Source organism: Emydura macquarii, unplaced genomic scaffold (assembly GCF_026122565.2).
Source record: "Emydura macquarii macquarii isolate MOO-44397 ecotype Brisbane River unplaced genomic scaffold, CSIRO-AGI_Emac_v2 contig_2676, whole genome shotgun sequence".
NCBI classification, from domain to species: Eukaryota; Metazoa; Chordata; order Testudines; family Chelidae; genus Emydura; species Emydura macquarii.
In genome coordinates this window covers 23,510,756-23,536,529 of record NW_027132813.1, presented here as the reverse complement: position 1 = coordinate 23,536,529, position 25,774 = coordinate 23,510,756, and the positions used below count along the sequence as shown (strand labels likewise).

Below are 25,774 nucleotides of genomic sequence, written 5' to 3'. Positions count from 1 at the left end.
CAGACAAATAAAACACGCCAGAGCTTACAGGTGAAGATCCTGATCCATGAGGTTGGATCTTTGAGTCCCTGTGGAGACCTGTTGACTTCAATAGACACAGAAGTCTGCCTACATAAATCAGGCCCATCATGCAAATCTGGGATTCTGCCTCATTTGTACATGGACACAGAATGTCAGTGGAACAGTGAGAGACAGAGCCAAGAGATCTTGGGCCCCAGACCAATAGTTTCACTAAACAGTGGTTCCCTGTAGAAAGCAAGAGGTTATGGACCTTCCTCAAGACACTTCCGTTGAAATTATCTTGAGTCTGTAGAACCAAAAGGGTTTATTTAACTAAAATGTGTTATTGTCATTGTTCCTGGCTGTGTATGAAACCTTATGAAAAGCTTCTGCTCACTGCCCAAAAACACAGTCACCACTTAGAAAAAATGACTTGGCTAATGTTTTTATTTTAAAAACGGAAAAAGCCAGTCAGCACTAATGGCTCACCACTAGATTTGAGCTCTGGTGCTTCAATCGTTGGCACAAAAGGGTGCAGCTCTGTGTTGCTAAATCAGGAGTAGACTTTGTAGCTGAAGAGCAATGTTTTTCAAGATTGGGCAACCACCCTATGTTGTACTACCCTTCCATTATGGGAATACAAGAAAAAGGGATTCACACAGATCATTTTCAAATGAGTGTGCTCAGAGAGAATATGACTAAACAGCTAGCATATGGGCTATCAGATTCAATCAATAAATACTAGAAATGGAAAATCAGTGGATTTTAGTATATCTATCTTTGTCATAGTAAGAGGCATTGACTCGGGATCCAGATGTTGGCCCCCAGCAGTCATAACTTTATGCTAGATATGGATGCAGCATTTTCCCCTGAAATTAATTGAGAGTTCAGAACCACAGCCTTAAAAATAGAGAACAGGCCAAGCACCATTTCAAAATGGATGCAGGTCCAAACTTCCCAAAAATCTAGAGGTGTTTGCAACTGGGTTTTTGGTTTGGCCTGGCCCCATCTCTAAGTTATAGTTTGCAGTGTGTAAAGAGGCATAAGAGACACTATAGGCTTTGTTTGACAGTCATGGGGTTTGTAGGCCAAAGATAATGGTGGATTGTTTTCTATTACAGCAAATAGATTCTTAGTTTCTTTTTTTGCTATTGGCATAGGTGGAAAAAACCCCACATGTAATGCACTGTCTGCTGTCCCTTCATGTAGCGGTGACATTTAAGGTAGTTCAGCAAATCTTCCTGTCCAACATACAGCTTTTTTCTAAGGCTAGGCTACATTCCATATACCTTTGCTTCAATATCTCCCCTATGTATCTCTGTCTGACATGGTTTTCAATGCACATTAAAAGACTAAGCAAAGTACACACTCTGGTGTGAAAGAGATATGTTACATAAAAGGCCTGTGGGGCTTACACGGTGTTAGGCTGCAATACAAACTGTCTAGGTGGTGGACACAAAGCACCTCCCAACCTAGGATTAACTTTGATTCTTGTCAGGGGCTCTTGATTTGAGAGAGGGGAATAAATCTGCATGTGCTATTTCAGTGCCTTTACCAGCTATATAAACCACAGCTTGAAATTATGATGTGTGTATAACAACCAACATGCCTCAAATGCATTTGATATAAAAGGGAATGAGCTCCAGACCTGCAGGACGTCTTACCACTTTTTCAAGTTCAGTAGCTTCTTCATTTGGACTGTAAGGTACAGCATTTTCCTCTGAAGTTAACTGGGCAACAGCTTGTACCTTTTGCATGTATTAGTTATATAGATGTGGACCTCTTCTCCCCTCTTTTCTGCCGCGCTGGAGGGAGTGGGAGAAAAGCAAATTCTTCACATGATGGGTTGTGTCATATGTTTCAGCCAGTCGATGACCAAATACTAAAGTAGACTTAACCAATTAGCAATAGCCCTTATTTTGCAAATGATCACAGCTAGGCAAACTGGGAGACTCATGTTCCATATGTAGCTGCTCTACTAGGGTTTGGGCCCCGGATCTCTCAAAGGCTGTGGGATGAAGACCATGGTCAAGAACTCCGCTCCTCAGGCACAATGGAACTTACGATCATAAGGGTATAGCTAGTCTAGGTGGAAAGAGAGACCAGGGACCAGTCAGAGTCTATGGAATGGACTCCCTCAGGAACTAAGGACATCACAAACCTCACCACCTTCTGCACCAAGTGCAAGATGCACTTCTTTGACTTTGCCTTCTCTAATATAAACATGTAGCAGAGTGTACATAAAAAACCCCTCTCCCAAACCAACCAACCAACCAACCAACCTTACCTAAACAAAACAAGCCACTGCAGATGCAATTCTCTCCCTAAGGAGACAGTGGGAGAGAGAATAATCCACACATGACAGATTAGTCATATTGCTAATGCACTGGTGGAAGGCACTCAGATTCTACAAAGGATGATGGTGCTATAAGTATCTATAGAGAACAGGATGGAATAGCCAGTCCCCCTTTGGCCAGTGCTAGCTGTTCTAAGCTCCTCTCAGCTGCCTGTTTTACAGAAGGACTGAAACTCTGCTCTGTAGTAAGAAGTGCCAATACCTTATGGTGGTCAGAAAGTCCTAAAAACTGACCTGAGGCTCTATCCTAATGGTTGCCAACCAAGTGCAACTCCTGTTCATTTCAACAGGGGTGAGAGTGTTAATCACTTTGCAGAAGGTGCTCAGCACCTCACAGGATTGGGCCTTTGGGAAATAAATTCAATGGGCAAACTGCCTGTCAGATTTTAAGGGTAAACTCTGCAAAGAAATTTTTAATGCCAAATACGCATGTTAATTTTGTGTCTTCTATCCTGTCCCAGTACCTCATTTCTCCATGTCAGTTTGCTACCAAAGAGCCACAGGAAACTATGATGGAAGAATGAATGAACTCAAGTTGTATCCTGCTGGAATACAAAACCTACAGAATGTTTAAGAATGAAATACAGTTAAGATGCTGCTGAGTGTCTCCAAAGGCAAAATGTGGCTGGGAAAAGCAAAATCATTTAATTGTTAAATGCAAAATATTTTTAAACATCTTGTTTACTTACTCTAGCTCCCTACGGTTCCACATTCATCAAGGGAAATTTTTGATGTTAGGCATATCTTTCAGCATCCTGCCTACTTGCTGTTCTGCGTGTCTCACAAGACCTAACAAATCTTGATTTGTGCAAAGCTAGAGATAAAACTGCTATATTTTATCAGTCAAGGTATCTTCAAAAATGTTTTTGTTCCAGAAAAAGGGCTGAGAACAAGCTTTTTATGGCATTGCACATTTACAGATATATGCAAGTTGTACTATGAATGTACTAAGTCAACAAAACGCATATAGAGATATAAAGTCAGAGTGTGTCCGGTTCTTTGTGAATGTATGGAGGGGGTGAGGGTGGGGGAGGAAGCAAGGAAACTCCCTGTCCTTGTATTCTTGCGCAAGGGAGAGGCATACAGACTTGGGAGTTGAGGCTGTGACTTTAGGGTCTGGTTTCTCAGAGCTGTTGCGAACTCAAAAACCCAACTGACACCCGTAGGTGCTGCATGTGGACTTAGCTTTTTGAAAAGGGAAGAGAAATGCTCCCATGCCCTTCAAAAGGTGTGGGAGCATGCACTCTTCCAGAGCCCTAGGAAGAACTGGAGAGAACGCCCCTTAAAGCTCCAGCTATTGTGAATCCTACCTGAATGCCCTTCAGTTTTGAGTATGGCGTAAAACCCATACAGTTTGTGTTTGGGTGTAAGTGTATATACCCTGTCTCTGTCGCTGCCAATCTAATCTATTAATATGAAGCACTTATGCTTTGGTAATATCCATATAGTAGATCTCAGGGCCATGTAATAACATATATATCATGCACCTTTGACTACCTCACTTTCACTCTGTCCACTAATCCATGTGCCCTGAGACTCTTACTAACATTCCACATTCTGAACAGTCATCTGCCATTTATTTTCTAAGTCAATCTGCCAGAGAAATGTTCCTACTTAAATTACACAGGTCTGATGCACTTTGCTCAATTCTAGACCAGTGACAGATTGCAGGACAGATCTTTCAGGAACCTGCAGGATTAGAAATGGCAGGGCTTTTTCCAACAGAAAGATCCCTAGCTTTCCAGTGAGACATATAACATTGGCTTCTAGCCATAGAATGTCTCAAGAGATCAGTTACACTATACCTAAAAGTGTGGTAATCTTAAGACTGGTGAAAATGAACTCTCTCCTACCCTCTACTGATGAGCTGGGGGAAAAGGCCTGAGGAGCAGACTCTATTTGCATAGACACACCTACTTTGACTAGGTGATCAATAGACATCCCTGTTTTGCCAGAGTGATGAATTTTGGCAGTTTGGGGGTAAAAAATCACTTAAGTCTTGGATACAGTGGTAATAAAACATTGCTGCTCTTACTGAATGACTAAGGGGTGGCAGAACTGTACTTAATGTGTCCCCATTGAGGAGGTCACTCTAACTTTAACTTCACTTGTTAAGTTTGGGGAAATGAAGTAAAGCCAAGGTGAGGGTAGAGAAATGGGTGTTCTTCTCTAGTGGTGAAGGCTTTGTTTAGGATTAGATATTCTTCTGTGGTGTTTAAAGATAGAGTTGATTAGGCTCAGGTGAGACTCCTTTTGTTTTCTAAGTGATTACTAGAGCTGAAGTTATTGATAAGCTGGACTAGAGAGTGAGCCTTAATTCTCATAGAGAAGTACTGTTCTAATGAAAGGCATTATAGAGGAGGGAGCAAAGTGAGGTTCCCCACTACTCACTGAAATCATTAAGAACTGTGCTAGCTGGTAAAACCTCCAAACATAGCATCACTGCAAAAGCTGTGATTATTAATAGCTGTGTTTGGTGGTTGCAATGCTGTAGGACTGGACTGGAATAAGGACACAGCTGTGGAAGAGGCAGCAATGGTGAGTGGCAGCAGAGGACATGACTCGCCCCTGCCACCTCCCCAGATCTGGAAGTGAACCCACCTGAATGCACAGCTGGATTTTGTGACTTTACTGATCTTGGACAACAAAATGTGAGTTAGAGTGCAGGGAAAGGGAGAGTGGTGTGATAAAGGGACATTCCTCCATTGGACTTTCACACCCCAAGGTGGGAAACTGAGGCAAAGGACAATGCCCCAGATACTGTGGAGTGGGTATTTACTTTATTGTTTGCATACTTTTGAGTCATTGCTGTGGTTTCCCAGTTCCCTCTCCCGTTGATAAAAGCTTTTGTTTCTGTTTTTGTTTTGTTTTATTTCTGAGTGGGGAAATTTTGCCCATTAGAGGAGCTGAAGTGTGGTGTTTAGTTTTCTCAGATTTCTGGGTAGGGACTTGAGCCAATTTTGTTTTGTAATTTTAAGAGGAACTTTGTGTAATTTTCAGAGGAATTTTTAGATATGGAACCCAGCCTTTTTTGCTCTCAAAACCCCCTGGCAGAAGGACTCCAATAGAAAAAACTATTATAAGGTAAAAATCAAAGTTTTAAAAATGTATTAGTTATATTTTCACTCTCCCTCAGAAATACAGGATCTCAGGTCATGGTAGGAAGAGATCCTGGCTGCATACGTAAAAGGACACAATAAAGTCCTTATTGCATATGTGTGCTTTTGCCACATGTGAGCATTACAGCCATTGCAAACTCATTCAGTCAGATCAGCACCACCTGATCATGATTTCCCATGTCTTTTTGTTTCTCATAGACATATTAAAATACAGGATAGATTTTTCAAATGAACTCTGGGCCAGATTTTCAAAAGAGCCCAGTTCCCGTTTAGGCCCGTATATAAGAGTCAGATTTTTGACAGTGCTCAGCACCCAATAAGTCGCTTTCTGACACTTAATTATGAAAATATGGCCCATAGAGGTGATAGCCACAACACAAAAGTAGCCTCCTCTGTAGGAGCATCTTCCTTGCTAAAATCCTGGTCACTACTAACCTTTTATGTAGAAGAACTTTTTCCCAGTATGCTTTGCTCGCATTTTCTGGAGCTGCAACTGCAGCTCTAAAGTAGCCATTTTGGAAATGGCTTCTTCTTGCTCTCTCTTCCAGCTGATAAGTATTCTTAATTTCTGTTAGTTTATAGATTTTCTTACTTTTCCCTTTCTTATTTCTGAAGTGGTGGCTATTCTTGTATATATCTAAGTAATGCCATTATCTATACAGAAAGTGGTATTTGTGTGTGAGAGAGATTATAGGCAATACTATTATTAAGGTTACCTGACATTTCTCATGGTAAGACCTTTTTTCAGCTGCTTATAACTTTGCCAGACTATAACTATGGGGCTGGAATTTTCCATGCCAAATGTCTGCTTTCAGGCTGGTTTGTTTTCTGAAAATTTCAGCCAAAATCATTCAGTCAGTCATAGATGAGACTAGTGAAAAACGAGTTTTGCCCATGCTAAAAATTTCTGCCAGTCTTTTCTTTCAGATGCTTTAGTGCCCCTGTGCTTTGGAGCAGCAGCTTGGATTGGGAGGGGGCCTGTCACTACATCAAAGATGGCCTTTTGCCATTCTTGTGAAAATTGCCCCAAACTTGGCTAAGTTATAAGACTTTAAAAAAACCTCAGTTCACATATACTCTAGAGAGATTAGCTAGAGTGTCACAGATAAAATCTCCAAAGATTCTCTCTGTGCTGAGCTGAGTATATTTCAGCCTGGAGCCTTCCCTGCAGTTGTAGCTCTTAGCTGCTGCAAACTGGGTCAGGTACCTGAATTGAAAGCAGGGCACCTGTCTATTTTGTGGTCTCATTTATAGCTGCCCCTTCCCCCCAACTTTCTGAGGGGCTTTGGATGTGGCCAGGCCCTTTTTGGCAGTAAGTGGTATATGGTCAGTTTCAGCTAAGACAGGTCTCCCATGAATAAAAACAGTAAATGTTTTACACCCATGGACTAAGCCTCCCTCCTCTGTTTGAGCAGATTGACACTTAGGGCTTGTCTACACTTACTTCAGAGATTTGGTGGCAGTTGACTGGAGTTACGCAAACTATGCAAAAAACTTGCATAACTCCCGTCTACTTCTGTGTTTCTGTTCTGTGCACTGTCTCCACTGCACTGCACCGACGGGAACCGTGTTCCCATTGACGCAGCACTATTCCATTTGAGAAGGTGGTCTTAATACGTCGATTTCTGGATCGATTGAGCGAGTCTTCGCTGACCGCTCAGTCAATCCAGATAAGATGATCTGACGGTGGCAAATTTGCCACCGTCAGTGAAGACATAGCCTCGGTCTTTGTTAGTACCTGTGACTCATAAGCCAGTGCCCTCCAGTTTTGAACATCCTGTTGTAAGAGGATTGCACCAATGCTTTCCTTATAGGCATCCGTGGGCAACTTCGTTTTGCTCTTACTGCCACAGTACCTCAGGACTGGGGCCTCTTTAATTAACTCCATGTTTCTCAGTGTCTCTATTAAAATTAGCATTCCATGTCCATTGGACATGTTTGCACTATATTTCTCTCAGATTGCTGGTTTGGGTGGCTGTTAGTCACAAATTTCCCTTTTTAGTTCAACATTCCAAGGAATCTCTTCACCCCTTCCTTGTCTGTTGGGGCGGGCCTGTTGGTTATGGCCTCAACCTTACTGTGATATACCTGGGAGACAGGTTAACATATCAAGGGGAACAGGTAGGTTATTTCTGTTAAACAGACTTTACATTTTTGTTTGTTTAGCGTTAGCCCAACAGTTCTGGTTCTTTCCAAAGCTGCTTGTGGAGGTTCTATTCATGCTCTTCTACTGTTTTTTCCCAGGTCAAAATGTTATCTCTGTAATCCTTAGTACCCTCTATACCATCCCACATACTGTATTTTCAAGTGAAACACCTTGGGTGCTGAACATATCCCCAACGGTCATCTATGGAAACAGTGTTTCCCAAAGTGGGTGTTGAATGTGCACAAACATGTGCTCTGTTTTTACAAGGGCACCAGCCAGAATCTGCTGATGCATCTAGCATAGAAAAATATTTGGCATCAGCCGTATCCCCCAGAATTTCTCCCCTGGGAGGTAGTGGAAAATATTCGTTTTTTACATAAGTGAAGGATTCTGTCTTTTCCCCTACAATGACTGAGTGTACCCACACTGGTGGTTCTTCTCTGCACTGTATGCCTCCCAGAATAATGACCCTATCCGGCTACTCTTTTAGCCTCTGCCTTAGAGTGAAGGGAACTTCCTTTGGGACATGCATTTTGTATTCTTTCAGCTCTGCTCCATACTTTGTTGAGAGCTTTCCTATCCCCTGGAAGATATCCCAAAATCTTTCTCAATTGTTTTCATTCCTGCCTCTCCAAAGAGTGCACCCTCTTGATGAGACCAAGGGCTTGATGTACTTTCCACTTCATAATGGGTGTCCTCCTCCATGGAACTATTACAAATTTTATCTTTTCCAATTTATTTACCCATGTATTTAGTTCACATGTGCCTTTAGAGATCACCACTGTAAGTGGTGGGTTTTACTCAGTTACCCTCCAATACCTGTGTTTTTCCTTTTAGAACTAATAGAATCATAGAAGATTAGGGTTGGAAGGGACCTCAGGAGATCATCTAGTCCAACCCCCCTGCTCAAAGCAGGACCAACCCCAACTAAACCATCCCAGCCAGGGCTTTGTCAAGCCACACCTTAAAAACCTCTAAGGATGGAGATTCTATCACTTCCCTAGGTAACCCATTCCAGTGCTTCACCACCCTCCTACTGAAAAAGTTTTTCCCAATATCGAACCTAGACCTCCCCCACTGCAACTAGAGACCATTTCTCCATGTTCTGTCATCTACTACCATTGAGAACAGCCTAGCTCCATCCTCCCTGGAACCCCCTTTCAGGTAGTTAAAGGCTGCTATCAAATCCCCCCCTCATTCTTCTCTTCTGCAGACTAAACAAGCCTAGTTCCCTCATCCTCTCCTCAGAAGTCATGTGCTCCAGCCCCCTAATCATTTTTGTTGCCCTCCACTGGACTCTCTCCAATTTGTCCACATCCTTTCTGTAGTGGGGACCCCAAAACTAGATACAATACTCCAAATGTGGCCTCACCGGTACCGAATAGGGGGGAATAATCACTTCCTGCGATCTGCTGGCAATGCTCCTGCTAATGCAGCCCAATATGCCAATAGCCTTATTGGCACTAAGGGCACACTATTGACTCATATCCAGCTTCTTCTCCGCTGTAACCCCCAGGTCCTTTTCTGCAGAACTGCGGCCTGGACAGTCAGTCCCCATTCTGTAGCAGTGCATGGGATTCTTCTGTCCTAAGTGCACTTGTCCTTGTTGAACCTCATCAGATTTTATTTTGGCCCAATCCTCCTATTTGTCTAGGTCACTCGGTATCCTATCCCTATCTTCCAGGATATCTACCATTCCCCCCAGCTTAGTGTCATCTGCAGACTTGCTGAGGGTGCAATCCACCCCATCCTCCAGATCATTAATTAAGATGTTGAACAAAACTGGGCCCAGCACTGACCCCTGGGGCACTCCACTTGTTAGTGGCTGCCAACTAGACATTGAGCCGTTGATCACTACCCATTGAGCCCGCTTTCTATTCGTCTTATAGTCCATTCATCCAACCCATAGTTCTTTAACTTGCTGATAAGAATACAGTCTCCCACAGTATCAAAAGCTTTGCTAAAGTCAAGGTATATCATGTCCACCGCTTTCCCCACATCCACAGAATCAGTCATCTCCTCATAGAAGGCAATCAGGTTGGTCAGGCATGATTTGCTTTTGGTGAATCCATGCTGACTGTTCCTGATTACCTTCCTCTCTTCCAAGTACCTCAAAATGGATTCCTTGAGGACCTGCTTCATGATTTTTCCAGGGACTGAGGTGAGGCTGACCAGTCTGTAGTTCCCCGAATCCTCCTCCTTCCCTTTTTTTGAAGATAGGCACTGTATTTGCCTTTTTCCAATCGTCCTGAACCTCCCCCAATCACCACAAGTTTTCAAAGATAATGGCCAATGACTCTGCAATCACATAAGCCGACTCCCTCAGCACCCTCGGATGCGTTGCATCTGCCCCCATGGACCAGCCTTTCTAAATGGTCCTGAACCTGTTCTCTCAGCATTGAGGGCTGCTCACCTCCTCCCCATTCGGTGCTGCCCAGTGCAGTAGTCTGTGGGTTGATTTTATCTGTGAAGACAGAGGCAAAAAAAGCATTGAATACTTCTGTTTTTTCCACATCATCTATCACTAGGTTACCCCTCCCCCCATTCAGTAAGGGGCCCACACTTTCCCTGGCCACCTTCTTGTTGCTAACATACCTGTAGAAACCCTTCTTGTTACCCTTCACCTCTCTTGCTAGCTGCAACTCCAGTTGTGCTTTGGCCTTCCTGATTTCACTCTTGCATTCTCAAGCAGTATTTTTATATTCCTCTCTGGTCATCTGACCAAGCTTCCACTTTTTGTAAGCTTCCTTTTTGTGTTCAAGCTCGCCAAAGACTTCTTTGTTAAGCAAAGCTTGTTGCCTGCCATATTTACTATTTTTCTGCACATTGGGATGGTTTGTTCCTGAGCCCTCAGTAAGGTTTTTTTAAAATACAGCCAGCTCTCTTGGACTCCTTTTCCCCTCATATTAGCCTCCCAGGGGATCCTGCCCATCAGCTCCCTGAGGGAGTCAAAGTCTGCTTTTCTGAAGTTCAGGGTCCATATTCTGTTGTTCTCCTTTCTTCCTTTTGTCAGGTTCCTGTACTCTACTATCTCATGGTCACTGCTGCCCAAGTTACCACCCACTTGTACTTCCCATACTAATTCTTCCCTGTTTGTGAGCAGCAGGTCAAGAGGAGCTCGGCCCCTCGTAAATTCTTCTGGCACTTGCACCAGGAAGTTGTCTGCAACACTGTCCAAAAACTTCCTGGATTGTCTGTGCACTGCTGTATTGCTCTCCCAGTAGATGTCAGGGTGATTGAAGTCCCTCCTAAGAACCAGGGCCTGTGATCTGGAAACTTTCACTAGTTGTCTGAAGAAAGCTTTGTCTACCTCATCCTCCTGGTCTGGTTGTCTATAACAGATGCCTACCACAACATCACCCTTATTGCTCTTGCCTCTAAGCTTAACCCAGAGACTCTCAACAGGTTTTTCTTCAGTTTCATACTGGAGCTCTGAGCAGTCATAATGCTTTCTTACATACAGTGCAACTCTTCCCCTGTCTGTCCTTCCTGAATAGTTCATACCAGCGGTTCTCAACCTTTTTTTCCCCCGAGTACTACTCGGGGAAAAAAAGGGGGGGGACTTTTGGCGGTGGTGGGGTTACATGGGGGGAACAATGCCCTCCACCAAAACCCTGCTGCCGTTTGCCCCTTTTCGGCGGCAGGGTTTCGCGGTGGGGGGAGTGTGGGGGTGGGACTTTCGGCGGCGGTGGGGTTTCGCGGCGGCGGCGGCGGCGGCGGCGGGGGGGGGGGGACACTTTCGGTGGCACAGTACGGCTCGCGTACCACCCAGCCTTCTTCGAAGTACCACCGGTGGTATGCGTACCACCAGTTGAGAACCGCTGGTTTATACCATCGATGACAGTGCTCCAGTTGTGTGAGTTACCCCATGAAGTCTTGGTTATTCCTATCACACCATAGTTCCTTGGCTATGCCAGGGCTTCCAATTCCTCCTGCTTGTTTCCCAGGCTTCTTGTGTTCATGTACAGGCAGCTAAGATAACTAGCCGATTGCCCTATTTTCTCAGTAGGGATCAGAAGGCCTCCCCTGTTGCACCCTCCTCCTTGTGCTTCCTTCAGGTATCCCACTTCCCCACTTACCTCCAGGCTTAGGTTCCCATCCCCTGGCAAACCTAGTTTAAAGTCCTCCTCACTAGGTTAGCCAGCCTGACTGTGAAGATGCTCTCTCCTCTCTTTGTTGGGTGGATTCCATCTTTTCCTAGCAATTCTTTTTCCTGAAACAACATCCCATAGTAGTCGAAGAATCCAAAGCCCTTTCTCCAATACCACCTGCGTAATCACACATTTACTTCCACAATTTGATGGTCCCTACCTGGGCCTTTTCCTTCAATGGGGAGTATGGATGAGAACACCATTTGTGCCTCAAAATCCTTTATCCTCCTTTCCAGAGCCATGTAGTCTGCAATGATCCACTCAAGGTTGTTCTTGGCAGTGTCATTGGTGCCTATGTGGAGAAGTAGGAAGGGGTAGCAGTCTGAGGGCTTGATAAGTCTCAGCAGACTCTCCAGCACATCCTGAATTCTAGATCCAGGCAAGCAGCACACTTCTCAAGTTTCCCGGTCCAGATGGCAGATGGATGACTCCCTCCCCCTTAGGAGGAAGTCCCCAGCCACCACCACCCATCTCTTCCTCTTGGGAGTGGTGGTCATGAAACCCCCATCCCTAGGACCATTTGCATTCAGATTGATGATTGCCATCCAATTATCTTCTGCTGTCTTTTGTTTCTATGAAGAATTCATCTCAGCTAGTAGTACTGTCATCACCCTTTTTGTCCAAGCTGTTCTCACTCTTTTGGTGCTTACAAACACTTGCAAAGTATTCATTGCATTTCTTGCATCTCTTCCTATATGCTGGGCATTGTCTTGACTTGTGATGTTTGCCATAGGGTATGTATCCCCATGTGCTGTTTATTGTTGGACTCCAGCTTTGAGTCTTTCTGCCTCAGATCTCTTTTCTTATAGTATTTTGGATTCTGATTCATGTCCACAGTGTCAGAGCACTGAATGTCCTCCATAAGCTTCATTCTGGACTGTGTCACTTCCTTTTGCTTGACGAATTCTAAACGTTTTGTCAAGGGTTAATTCTTACTTGTCCAGTAGACTCTCTGAGTTTTTTGTTCCAGATGCCAATCAAAATCTGGTATTTTATCAGGGACTCTAAGAGGCCCCAAAATAGCAAGATTGGCTTTTCAGCTTTAGATGAGTCACAGACTGTTCTATGGTTTCACCTTTTTTTTTGTAAGCTCTATTTAAAAACATCTCTCTCATTTTTACATGGAGCACAGTACTGCTCAAATTTCTGTAATGCAATTTCATCGTTGAACTCCTGTCTGAGTTAACTGAAAGTTGTTAAACACATCAAGTGCTTCCAAACCTGCTCTTGTGAGAAGTAAGGCTACTTTCTGAATGTCTTCCTTTTTGCTGACACCCATTATTTGCAGATACAAGAAGAAATGCTGTTTAAACCTTCTCCAGTTGCTTTCCACAGTTGAAACAGTGGTGGGGCTTTTAACTGCTCAATTCTCCTGCTCAGTATCTTTTTCCAAGTTCCTTTGTTACTCCTGGTACTGTGTGGTGTTCAGTCATCACTCAGTGCTTAGGATGCTTGCAAGAAATCGGCTTTATTCTGTGTCCGGCTCCAACTGGCTGTGCATGACAACAACAAGAGCTTCACAGTTCCCTGCCTAGACTCTTTCTGTTTGGGAAGCTTAGCCTTTAAAGACTAACAAATTTATTTGGGCATAAGCTTTCGTGGGTAGAAACCCACTTCGTCATATGCGTTTCTGCCCACGAAAGCTTATGCCCAAATAAATTTGTTAGTCTTTAAGGTGCCACAGGACTCTCATTGTTTTGCTAAAAACTGACTAACATGGCTACCCCTCTGGAATTCATTAGCCTTTAAAGGCACAGTTCCCAATCCACATTGGAGAGGGAAATGGGTGTGTGTGTGTGGGGGGAGGGGGGATGCTGAGATTGGACAAGGAGCCAGAGAGGGAGACTGGGACTGGAAGCCATTGAGAATGAGGATAGGAGGAAGGGAGACATTTCTGATGAGGAGCCTGGGTATAGGGGAGAACTGAGCCTGGCTGAGCAAAGAGACTAGGACAAGTAGTTGTATGTGACATTGAGACCAATGAAGAGCCCAGGGCAGGAGACTGGGACCCTGAGCCAATGGTGATGGTAAATATAGGTGGGTAGGGGAGCATGCTACTGGAGTTTGGGGGTGTAAAGAGACATAGATCACGCAAGAAGGTGGGAGGGAGAAAGTCTTGTTTAGGCTGGGAAAGGAGACCGGGGACAAGGAGTCAGGAATGTGGGCGGGAGGTGGGAAGAATTGGGAATGGCTGGGTAAGAAGACTGGGAGCAACTGGGAAGTAGAAGACTTGGGATGGGAAGACAGGAGTGGTAGGACTGACTGCGCAAAGACACTGGGACTGGAATGGGAAGCCTGAGGAATGAAGACTGGGCCTGGGATGAGGAGCCAGGGGTGTGGAAGAGGCAGGACTAGAATAGGGACAGGTTGCACAAGATAGGCAGAAAGTATCAAAATTGGGGGGGGGAGCAGGAAGAAGAGTCTGTGCCCACTAGAGCACAGTCCCCTCCAGAATCCATGACTAGAACCCAGGATTTCTGAGTCTCCCCATTCTTCTGTAGTCAGCAGATATATGTGAATCCCTCTGGCAAAGTGTCTCACTCCCATCTAGTGCTGATCCACATAGAGGATGACAACCTACTACTGCTATCAGTTACTCTGTTAGCTGAAGTGGCAGAAGTCTGTGAAATAGATCTAAAGGTTCCAGCCCGGCTGGTGAACCCTAAGAGTGTCAGTAAGATACCACATGGTGGAATTTCTGGTTTATTTTGTTTGCTTTTGTAAAAGCGCAGGAAATTACACACAAAAACCCCCTACATTCAAAGAACATTATTAAGGTTGCAAAGTCAAGCACTCAGACGTTAGGAAATGCCAGAATTAAGGTTGCCTTACAGGACCCACAACAAAGCATGCAATCTAGATAAGGCATTTTGCAAGTGCAGGAAGATGATCACACTCCTGTTCTTTCATTGGGGGAACATAACTGATGCTGATTGTGAGCCACAAATGTCTGTTGCTGTGAAAGAGTGAGTGCAGCTTTGGTTGAGCTGTGGTATGATGTTTCCGTCTGATGCTTGCAGACAGCCAATGACAGCACGTGATGATTAGCTCTAGAGAGCACATCATGTTCCATTAGCACCTGAGGCTTGATCTGTGGCACACTTGAAGCACATTGCATGATTAGCATCTATAGTTGCTTCATCCCTGTAGCTGAGTTAATTATGTGCAAACTGAAGTACACTTATTTTGGTCACAGCCTCAATGTATAATAGCTGTTCTCCAAGGGGACTGACCCCACACACAAAGGAATTGTTGCACACAGGTTCTGATGTGGACACATCACATTCTCTGTCAGATGTGCATTTACATCTCAGCATTTCTCTTTGGCTAACTTTTGTTCCACAAGGGTTATGTCTTCTGCAGATCTCCCCCCGTCCCCAATGCCCTTGCTGTAATCAAAAGTTATAGGGATTTCAATAGTTTGCCACAACACTGGCCCTTTATTTAAATTTTAGAGGGCAAGACCATAAGGTACCCTAGCAGGGCTATATATGTGCTCAAGGAAAATGGTGAGTGTGAGTGTGTGAGAGCCCCAGAGCTAGAAGGCTGAGAGAGATTGAACTTTCTGCTCCCTACATAGGGGAAAAAGCTAACTCTGGCCAGCTCCATTTACACGTATTATAATGTTGCTTACCCACAGTGTTTTGTTGCTTTAGTTGGAATTTGTCTATGTTTTGATAGTATAAAGCAGTGTTTCTCAACCTTTTTAAGTAGCAAGTACCTCCTAACTTCTGAAAATTGTAATAAGTACCCCAAGACTCAATTTTGCACTGGATTTTATATTTACAGACTAATGTGAGGCATATGTTGGAAGAAGGGCTGAGTATATAAAGCTGTGATATGACAGCTGTCAGATCTAGTGTGGGTAGGGTTACCACATTTACACCAGGGGTGCACAACTCAAGTATGTATCTGTGCTAGAGGTGATGTTGGCCAAAGATAGGAGGCTTTGAGCAGCATGCCAATGCTGGGGATATAAAGAGCAATGCCAATTTTTTTCCCATAGATTTGAGAGGAGGAAGGGGTGAGAGAGACACAGGGAAGGAGGGGGGGGGGAGAGAGAGAGAGACAGGAAAAGAGGGTGAAATCTGGGGCTGTCATAGTTGTCAGTTTCATTGCTCAGCTAGAGCAGTGAAATTGACAAGTTTTCTGGGCACTGGGCTTCCAGCCAGGGAAGGGGGCTGCCACCTGGGCAAGTTGCAGGCGGCTGCCGCCTGGCTGCCAGCTCAGGAGGTGGGCGACTGCCACCAAATCTGAGCTGGGGCAGAGAAGGCTTCCATGCCGGCTGGGACCCAGGGATGTGGGCAGGAGGCTGCTACCTATCTTCAACCCGGGGTGTGGGGGGCTGTCCCTTGGCTCGGAGCCCAGGCATGGGTGGCTGCCACCCAGCTGCGAGCCCTGCTCACGAGACACAGGAGGTTGCCACCGGGCTCCCACCTGGGAGCTGGGACCCGGTGGGAAGCGGGGGGTGCTGCTCGCCTCCCCCAGAAACTAGTGGCTGCCACCTGCCTCCTGGCTGGGAGCTGTGACAGGGCAGGAAGCGGGGGGCTGCTGCCTGCCTTCCCCAGAAGCTGGGGGCTGCCACATGCCTCCCAGCTGGAAGCTGAGACCAGGTGGGAAGTGGACTGCCACCGCCTGGCTTTCCCAGAAGTTGGCAGCTGCCGCCTGCCTCCCCTTCACTCTTTTTTCCCCGGATACCCATGCCTGTGTCTTGTGTACCCCCAGAGGTATGCGTAGCACAGGTTGAGAAACTATGGTATAAATGATAGTAGATTGTTGGTGTGACTGTACTCATGAAAGAGCTTAGGAACTGAACAGTGTATTCCCTGGAATAAGCGAGTCACCGTGACTCTGTAGGCCGTGGTCTCTGGATTAGAAATGAGATTCAAGCTCAGTAAGGACAGGGGAGAGGGTTCTGTCCAATGGACTCTATCCATGGGTCTTATTTTGCTCTGGCTTCCTCACTCTGAAAATATGAAGGAATCACCCTGTGAGTAATGAATCAGTGGAACTGGAGTTATTGGCCCAGTAGGGGCAGTAGATACAGCAAGGTCTGATGAGACTAGTGATGGCTGTGTGGAGATGACCCCATCCATCCACACAGGTGGTGGAGTCACACAGCCAACTTCACAGTGGGCCAGGTAGCTGTAAATGAGAGTGAAACTTAATGGTGCAGTCTTCTCTGGACTGGCACAGACCGGATCAGAGCCATTCATGATACCACTGAGTCTAACTGGATCTGTAAGGGTTTAGGTGGGTGGAAATTGCTTTGTGACTAAGAGTTCTCGACGTTCACAAGATGGACAATTAATATATTGGAAGTGTGCTATTGACCCTACTCCTGGTACATTGACTGGGTTTTGCTCATTTTGTTGTATGTAAATATACATGTGGTATTGTGTTTCTTTTGCTGGTTTTTCCTTTCCCACCCAAAAGTGGCATTCATGGTTCCATGTTCCCAAAGACTGAGTTTTTGCTAGTGGGGAAGAGCCATCTGCAAAAATGGACAAGGAGGTTGTATTTTAATTTCCCAGAAGTAGAAGCCCAGGGGCTAGAGCAGTAGTTTTATCTATTTTAGAAAAAACACCTAGGTAGACTAAAGTCTAACTTTTGTTGCTGCCATTGGCACCTGGCAGAAGGGTTACACGTTTATTGTCGGCTGTACTCACTCTTATTGGCTTTTCAGTCAGCAGAGCAGTGGCTCCTTACCGTTTGCCTGAGGTAATGTTCCTTTTGCAGGCAGGCCTGCAATCAGCTGCAGGGGGATGATCAGTTTCTTTGGCACTTTGCCCTATTTTGACACCTTTTTCTGCGTCTGGCTTTAACATTCTCTAGAAAGTGAGGGTCTGATTCTCCTCTCATTTGCACTAGCTCTGCTCTGGTGTAATGCGGCCAACTTCACACTGTGACTCTACTGACTCATCATTTACATCAGTGTAAGTGAAAGGCCCTCTGTGTTTAATTTGTACAAAGCATTATTCTGTATTCCCGCTCATGCCTGTTAGCACCCATCTTAACTATACTGAGTCTTAACAACTGAGTCAGAGGACCTGACTACAACGCTGAAAATATGGTTCCATCTTTAGTGAAAATAGGATCTAACCATGTTTTGTGTTTCCTCCCCAATACTATGATACAACCCAACTGTCCAAGTCTGTAGCTTGGTTTAGGAACATGGCCAGATCCTGTCTACACTGCAAGAAGCAATTGTGTTCTAACTATATTGCAGGACAAAAATGTTGCAGTTGAGTTCCCTGATGTGGCTGTTAATATAATTGAGATGGGACCTTAGAACACACACGGTTTGGGGCAGGGATTCTGTTCTTTATTTGCACATAGAGTGTAGATCTACAGCAAAAAATAAGTCATGAATAATTTAAGATGAATTTTTTTATTACATTAAAGTATAGAGAGTGACAATATACTTTTAAAGGTAGTGTTTTATTTTCTCCTGCAAACACAATCGCATGGATGTGAACAACAACAAAAATTCAGATTTCTTAAAAAAATCTATTGCCTTTTTTTTTTTTAAACATAATGTCCTCCGGTTTTAATTGTATGGAATCTATTAGCCCTTAGTCTGGTGTAAGGGAGTCTAAACTGGAGTGCTCTTACAGATAAAGAAGCTGGGAAGTGTAAGTTAGAGCACAGGATGTCTGCTTTAACTTACACTTGTATTCTGTTGTCAGTAGTTTTTCCTAATACATTCCTCTCTTCTGACCCCTCAGCACATGAGGGAGACTCCATCAGACACTGGGTCCAATTCAGATGTGGTGTGTTTGGTTGTATAATTATGTGTCATAAATAGGTGTGAGCCTAAGGTTAGACAACGCTTGACTAAGGGGTGAGTGGGGATGTTACGTCTCAGGGATGCTACGTCTCAGGGATGCATAATCCTTTGGAGAACTGCCCAGTAGCTGGGGAAGTGAAAGGGGTGTACGTACACATTTTCTTTTCCATTGTGTGGCTGGCTTGCCCTGTGAACTGGCATAGTGCACTGCCTCTTTTCCCTTTGGGGCAATGTGTGCCCCTAGGGGCCGGTAAAGAGAACAGGCCTTTTTTATATGAGGGACAAGAAGGAAGAAGGCTCCTTGATCCCTTCCTTGTACAGCCACACTGGGTCTAATCACAATGTGGCTTTACAGTGATGTAACAACATGCAGAGAAGAGCCATAAGAAGTTGCAGCTTGCACCAAACCATGACTCCCTTAGACAGTTTAGTCTCACCTCTCAATTTGTCCTGGAAACTGAACTCCCGTCTCCTCCCTGAAGATGGTCTTTTCAGGTCAGGACAGAGGCAGTGCAAGAGTATCCAGATGTGGCTCTGGATTGGATTTTGCCCAAGATTTGGGTTTGAGGACAGGGTGACATATGCCTTCAAAGACACCAAAATCTCATGAGCTGTTTCCGTTTGGAAAGAATGGTTTTACTCATGAGATACCCATCCTCTTAGGTCATTGTTACATTCTGGGGTACAATCCAGACCAGTGAGGGATGGTGTCGCTGCCTGCCGTGTAACTCTGAGTGCCTCTGCTGCTGTAGTTCTCTTGTCTGGATGCATGCAGGGTCTGTATTTAGCAGCTCTGATGCAGCAATTCTGATTCCAGCAGCCTGTTTGTTACATCAGTGCCACCCTCTGGCCTCAGTTACAGCTGGCAAAAGGACCCCCACATCCCTAAATCCCAAATTTTCCCAAAACTATGTCATCTACAATGTCCAGGCCTCTATAGGATCATTCAGGGAGATATTGAAGTTTGTTTGTTCCTTTAAAGCTACAATATCCAGCAGCTTGCCACATTTACTGGAGTTAACATTCACTTTAAATCAAACAGAGCACTGGGTTGGCTTAGATTAAAAATTAAAACAAGTTTATTAATAAAAGGGGAGAGGATTTTGAGTGAGCTCAGATATAAAGGATAGAGTTAGAAATGGTGTCAAGCAAATAAAAATTAAAAATGCTTTCTAGAGGCTAAGACTTAATAAAACAGCTTTTCTTCAAGGTAGTTTCCTTACCAATCTACCTTCCAGCAAGTTGGCTGATCTCCCCTCTGGTCAGGATCTCCCACAGTGTCCAAAGTGCTCAGTTCCTTTGCCATCTTTGGTGAAAGATAACTTGGGGTTCTTTGCCCCTCTCTTCTATAGGCCAGTGAACCTTTTAAATGGATTCTTCTGAAAATTAACCCCCAAAGTAATGTTCATTTAATTAAGTTGTGAGAAAAACAATTTGGAGTTGCCTGGTGAAGGAATTTTTGTGCTGATTTTTCCCCCTCCCTAAAATGCAAATTCATCAGTTTCTTGCAATTTCCTCCCACTTGCTGTGAGGTCCTGTTTACCTTCTATATAAATTGCATTCCCACTGTCTCTTAATGTACCTTGGAAATACCTTCAAGGTGTCAGAACCACATTCCTTTGTCTAGGGTGGGGTAACTTTAATCCTGCCTGGCAGACACACTTTGATAACAAAATTCCCAATGTGTTTGTAATTTTGGATTTGTCCTCCATACATACGCCATGCAATAATATTAATAATCAATATTTGATTAGATTTCTATTGATATCTTACATGACATCTTGTTGATACAGGTTATTACATTGGTGAGTTGGGGTACACTGAATTGGGCAGACCAGCTGAAACATACTATCAGATATCAGTGAGTACCTTACCCTCTTCCAGTGCGATGCTGCTAGGGTTACAGTCATATCACAGATGGATCCAGAAAAAAGGCCCCTTCCAGACTTTGGTCTCCTCTCCAAAACACAAATGATAAAGATGAAATTGTTAGGGTGCAAAAAAAGGGAGGTTTGGAGCTGAGGTTTCACCTCAGGCCTATCTCTAATTATAATTAAGCAATAACATAAAATAGCATCATGAACTTATTTGTCAGTGTTCCAAAAGAGCAATCATTGTTCAGACATAGACCATAAACAACTCACATCCTCATACCTCTCAGCCTGCCAAGGCCTGGATCTGTGACACAAAATGTGACAAAGAGCCAAAATGGAGAACACAAAAAAATTATTCATGCAGGAAACTTAAAATGCTATTGGGATTTATTCTTTTAGTGTAAATGGCTTTTTCTATAAGAGAGATAAGATGGGTGAGATAATATCTTTTATTGGACTGACTTCTGTTGGTGAAAGAGAAGTTTTAAAGCTACAGAACAAAAACTCTATGTAGCTCGAAAAAGTCTCTTTCATTAACAGATGTGGGTCCAATAGAAGAAATTACCTGATCCACCTTGTCTCTCCAATATCCTGGGACCAACATGTCTACAACAACTCTTTTCTATGAGATCAGTTTCATGATCTTCTATTTCTGATTTTCAAAAATAAAATGTATAGTAAACCAAATATGTGCAGGTTTTGTGAGTAAAATGAGCATCAGTCCATAAAACAAGAGACAGTTGAAAAGTGAACATCATGTATCTGCTTTCATTAAAAAATGCTAACAGAAGAGTGGCTGGTTGTTGATGATTTATGTGAGGATAGACTAAATGTACAGACTGTATTTCTGGTTGCTGCAAAGTTAAGTTCAAGCTAAAATTCTTATATCTAAACATAATGAAAGAGGTTTTGTAACGCGACTTTGATTTTTATTGAGGGTCAGCATAAATAAAAGCTGCTGATTTCTGACGCATTCGATGATGTCTTAATGGTATATTTTATGATGACTGGAGGATTATCTACCACAATTTACATATTATGGTTAAAATAAAAAAATATATGGTTTTGAAACTGAGACTGTTGACATGGATGCAACTTTCAATAGCACTTGCTTTAACTTTTGATTTTCAATTTAAAAAAGAAAAAAACCCAAAGTGAGTATAAAACATTTACTGACTTTATTTTTTTTAAACAAAAACCAAAATGTGTGCATCTGAAAGCAAATTGGTATTGAAAGCTGTGGTCATGCTGACGCCAAAGTAAGGGCCCAGAACATGAAGAAAAGTCTAGGGAAGTTTAATAAACTAAATTTATTCATCTATAGTAACGTGAAATATATTTCAATGTCTTTAGTCTGTTTTGTTCTTTAAGGTAGCATTAGCAACATATTTTTATTATTCTGTGGTACTGAGCTAACCTGATAGTATCTGTCATATTTCTACAGCATCCGTCTAAACTCTAAACATGAAAATTAGATCTGCATGATATTGTTTGTAGAGGATTCTGCTTTTTGTCTCGCCTAGATGGTGGTGGTTTTTAATGAGTCTGACTGGTCGAAGCTTCCTGAGCTTGCTGGGGCTAGAAGCATATTACAGAAGCAGGACACTCCACCTCTCTCATGTCAGGAGTGAAAAAGACCATGGCCCAGATCCACAAAGGGACTAAGGCATGGCAATGCTGAGTGTTGCCATACCTAATTTTTGGGCGTCCTGATACCTAGTGGAATCCACAACCCCTGTGTTAGGCACCTAGGCTCTCTGTACAATGCATGGGAGGTGATGGGTACCTAAGAATGGGATCCACAAATCCAACATGCTAAGCGAAGGAGCCAACTACCCGAGCCAATCGCAGATACCAATGAGAAAGGTGTGTCCTTAAGCCTCACCCCCTCAGGGAGTTTAATGCCTAAATCAAGCAGGGAGAGAGGTGTCTATGTCCCCTAGTGATCCACAGTCAGGAACCTCTTTCCTGGGGTGGGAGCCTATGCTGTTTCTTGTAAGAATGACAGCACATACCTAACTCCATACAAAATGACTGAGGACTAGGTGATGACCTCCCATATAACCTTTTTCTAATTCTCTCCCTCACTCTATGGCCCAATTAATATTTAATACAAAGTGGAACAGCTTCAACAGGTGAGATTGAGAGATTTCCATATCAGAATATCCCATAGTGGAGTAGTTAGGGCACTTTCCTAAGACATGGGCAACTTCTGTTCAACTCCTTTCTCCACATCAGGCAGAGGAGGAAATTGAACTGGGATCTCCCATATCCCTAGTGGGTACTCCAACCACTGGGCTAAAGGTTAGAAGATAGGCTTCTATTACTGCTGCCTCATCCTTTCCTCTCCACTGTGCATGGAGTTAGGTGTGCCCAGAGCACGCCTGATGGATTGGGCCCCGCAGATGAGATGAAAAGAGGAATGCCTATCTTCACCTGGCTTGAGGATCATGCTGGGACTTAGGCATGAAAGAGGCATCTGGATGCTTGGCTGAGGCAGTAGAATGAATGCCCATGGATGCCCATGAATGCCCAGAAACTTAGTCCTGTAGGGAACTTTGGTTCGGTGGCAGCGGACGTGGGGTTTTGTGGATCACAATAGCACCTAAATCTGGACATTAGGCACCTAAATCCCTTTGTGGAGATTGTCCCTTGTCCCACTAATCCCCAGTACCCTTTTTTTGCTTACCCCATAACAAAACCTTAAATAGATACTATTAGACTCCTGAAAGGCTATTGAGCTAACCTAAGAACATTCTCCAAAATGTTGGAGGCATCAAAACTCCTGAGCATCCCTATTGCACATACCTTAGTCTTGGCTGTGACCTCTGAGCATCCCTATCATGCCCACTTGGTCCCTTCTAACAGGAAGTCTATAATCTTGCTTATTGACTTATTAACTTCCCTCTCATTCTGTTGGCCTTTTGGTGTCTATTAGGCCTAGCTGAAGTCATCCCTGTTGCAGTATATCAAAGAATAAGTATTTACATATACTCTTAATTGCCTAAAAGGTTTTGAGCACTCTCATCTCCCATTTTCAATATAAGTTGAGGGTCCTTACCAACTGATAGGATTGGTTCTGTAAATTATGAGCTGCTTGGGTCTGTCAGTTTTATTGTTGTTAAAGTATCATACATACATACAAAGTGTGTGTAAAGGATGATTACTGTTATGACAATATTATGATACAATCACAATATGTATAATAGAAACCCAGCTTCAGTACCAAGGTGCACCCTTTAAAAGAACTTTCCCACATCACTGGGAAGACCAAGGTCATTTTCCTTACAGAATATGAAGGTAGGCGATAATATCAGCAATCATCTGAGAAATAATTAAAGACACTGCTTACTTATATTTGGCCCATAAGTTAAATTTTGTAATAACTATTAGGACTACATGTTTCCACATTTAAAAAAACAAAATCCCACAATGTCGACAATATGCCAATGAAAACAATTATATTTAAGGAAATAGACATTCCCCAGCAGGGTTAGAAACCCAAACATTACAGCACTGAGAAGCAGGCAGTGAAAATGACTATACACAACAATGAAACAGACTTCACTGAGTTTTATTACCTAACCAGTGAGAAATGCAGACCATAAACACAGAGCATAAATAGTGAGAGGAAATTACCTTTTGACTTTTTTTCACTTTTAGTAATCTAAAGTTATGAACAACATAGGTAAAGAAATGGGCTTTTTTACATGTGACTTTGAGTTGTCTCTGGAACCATTATCTAGATGAACTCTTAATCCCCTGGGAGCTGCTACAAAGTGTATTTTAACCACAAACTTCCCTTTCTCTATCCTAGGTGTGTATATCATCTTCATCATCCTAGTGCTTCACAATCATTAATAGCCTTTTCACTCACAGAACCCCTTTGAGGTAAGGAAGCTTTCATAGATGGACAACTGAGGCATAGAGTAGATTAAACAACTTGCTCAAAAAATCTGTGTCTGAGCCCAGAATTGAACTGGAGTCTCTTGAATCCCTGCCTGGTGACCTCTGCAGGCTAAACATCCTTCAAGGACTGCCTAAACAACGTCTTTCCTCAAACATCCTTATTATTATTTATCCACTTTTTCTGTCTTTCTATTCTCTCTCTCTCAGCTTTCTTCTCTGTTTTCCTTTTTCTCCTTCTTGTCACTCTTTATCTTTAATCTTTAAATACTTAATTACATAATTCACCAAATAGCAATAAAGAATGCACAGAAACAGTTTTGTGATGGAACATAATTATCTTACTTATTGTATTATAGACAGTTTATTTTATTTTATCTGCTTATGAACAGGATATCTATTGTCTCTTCCAAAGGTTGAGGGTGTCTTTGGCAGGTCTACGCAACTGCTTAAGTTGATCTAATTTACATCTCTCTGGGGTGTAAAAAAAGATACAAGTTACAGCTATCTAAGCACTGTCCACACCGGCGCTATGTCATTAGGAGATGCTCTTCCACCTCTCGTGGAGGTGGAGTAATTATGCTGATGGGAGAACGCTCTCCTGTTGGGATACAGTGTCTCCACCAGATGTGCTACTGCAGGGCAGCTGCATCAGTACAGCTGCGCTGATGTAGAGCTTCTAGTGTAGACCTGCCCTTTGTTTGTTCACAATTGACCATTGTTAATCCATTTGTGTTCACTTTCTATTTAAAAAATAAGTTCCTTTTTGTAGGTAAGAAGGAGACAAAATTGGTTTTATTAAACAAAGGTGTTCTCTCAATTTTTGACCTGTTCTTTGTTCCCATTTTTCACTTCATCCACGTTGGCCAGTGATTTCTTTTTTTGTTTGTATTGATTATTCTAGTCACCTTCACCTGCTGCTGGTTCTGATGCAGTGTTGCAATATTTTGGGTTGCCAGCAAAATTCAGATCTAAACTAGATGTACAGGTAAGTCCAACTAGGGTGACCAGCTACATTTCAAGGAAATAAAGGACAACTCCATGAAAAGTCCTGGCCAACACTTATTTTTATAGGACATCCTCAGATAACAACATTTTACTCATAGTACAAAATCATATTTTTAATCCTTTGCACATTTACTGCAGGAAAATATACTTTTTATATGATCATATTCTTCATAGTGTCTCCATATTGGGTATGGGACCCAGGAAATTAGGCAGCAAAGGACTTGTGTCCCCTAAACTATGGGATGTTAGGTCACCCTAACACTAGATTAGAGTAACCCTGAAGTATGGGAAAGTTCAGATTTGCATCTGTAATCTAAACAAGCAGTTTTTATTGAATTAAAAAGCAAAACCTGAAAACTTTTTGTCTACTAAATTTGTTAAAACTTTTTTCTCAGAATAACTGTTTTGTCCAAAAAGAGAATCT

General features: G+C 43.2%; 1 long non-coding RNA gene across 1 annotated transcript in view; it reads left to right on the top strand.

The window, feature by feature from the left end:
* The first annotated feature begins 4,872 nt into the window (after window positions 1–4,872).
* LOC137164534 (uncharacterized) overlaps window positions 4,873–25,774 on the top strand; it is a 163,331-nt gene continuing 142,429 nt past the window's right edge. The window contains exon 1 of the long non-coding RNA XR_010923083.1: window positions 4,873–5,007. This is a non-coding gene — a long non-coding RNA (uncharacterized lncRNA). The remainder of the gene's footprint in view (window positions 5,008–25,774) is intronic.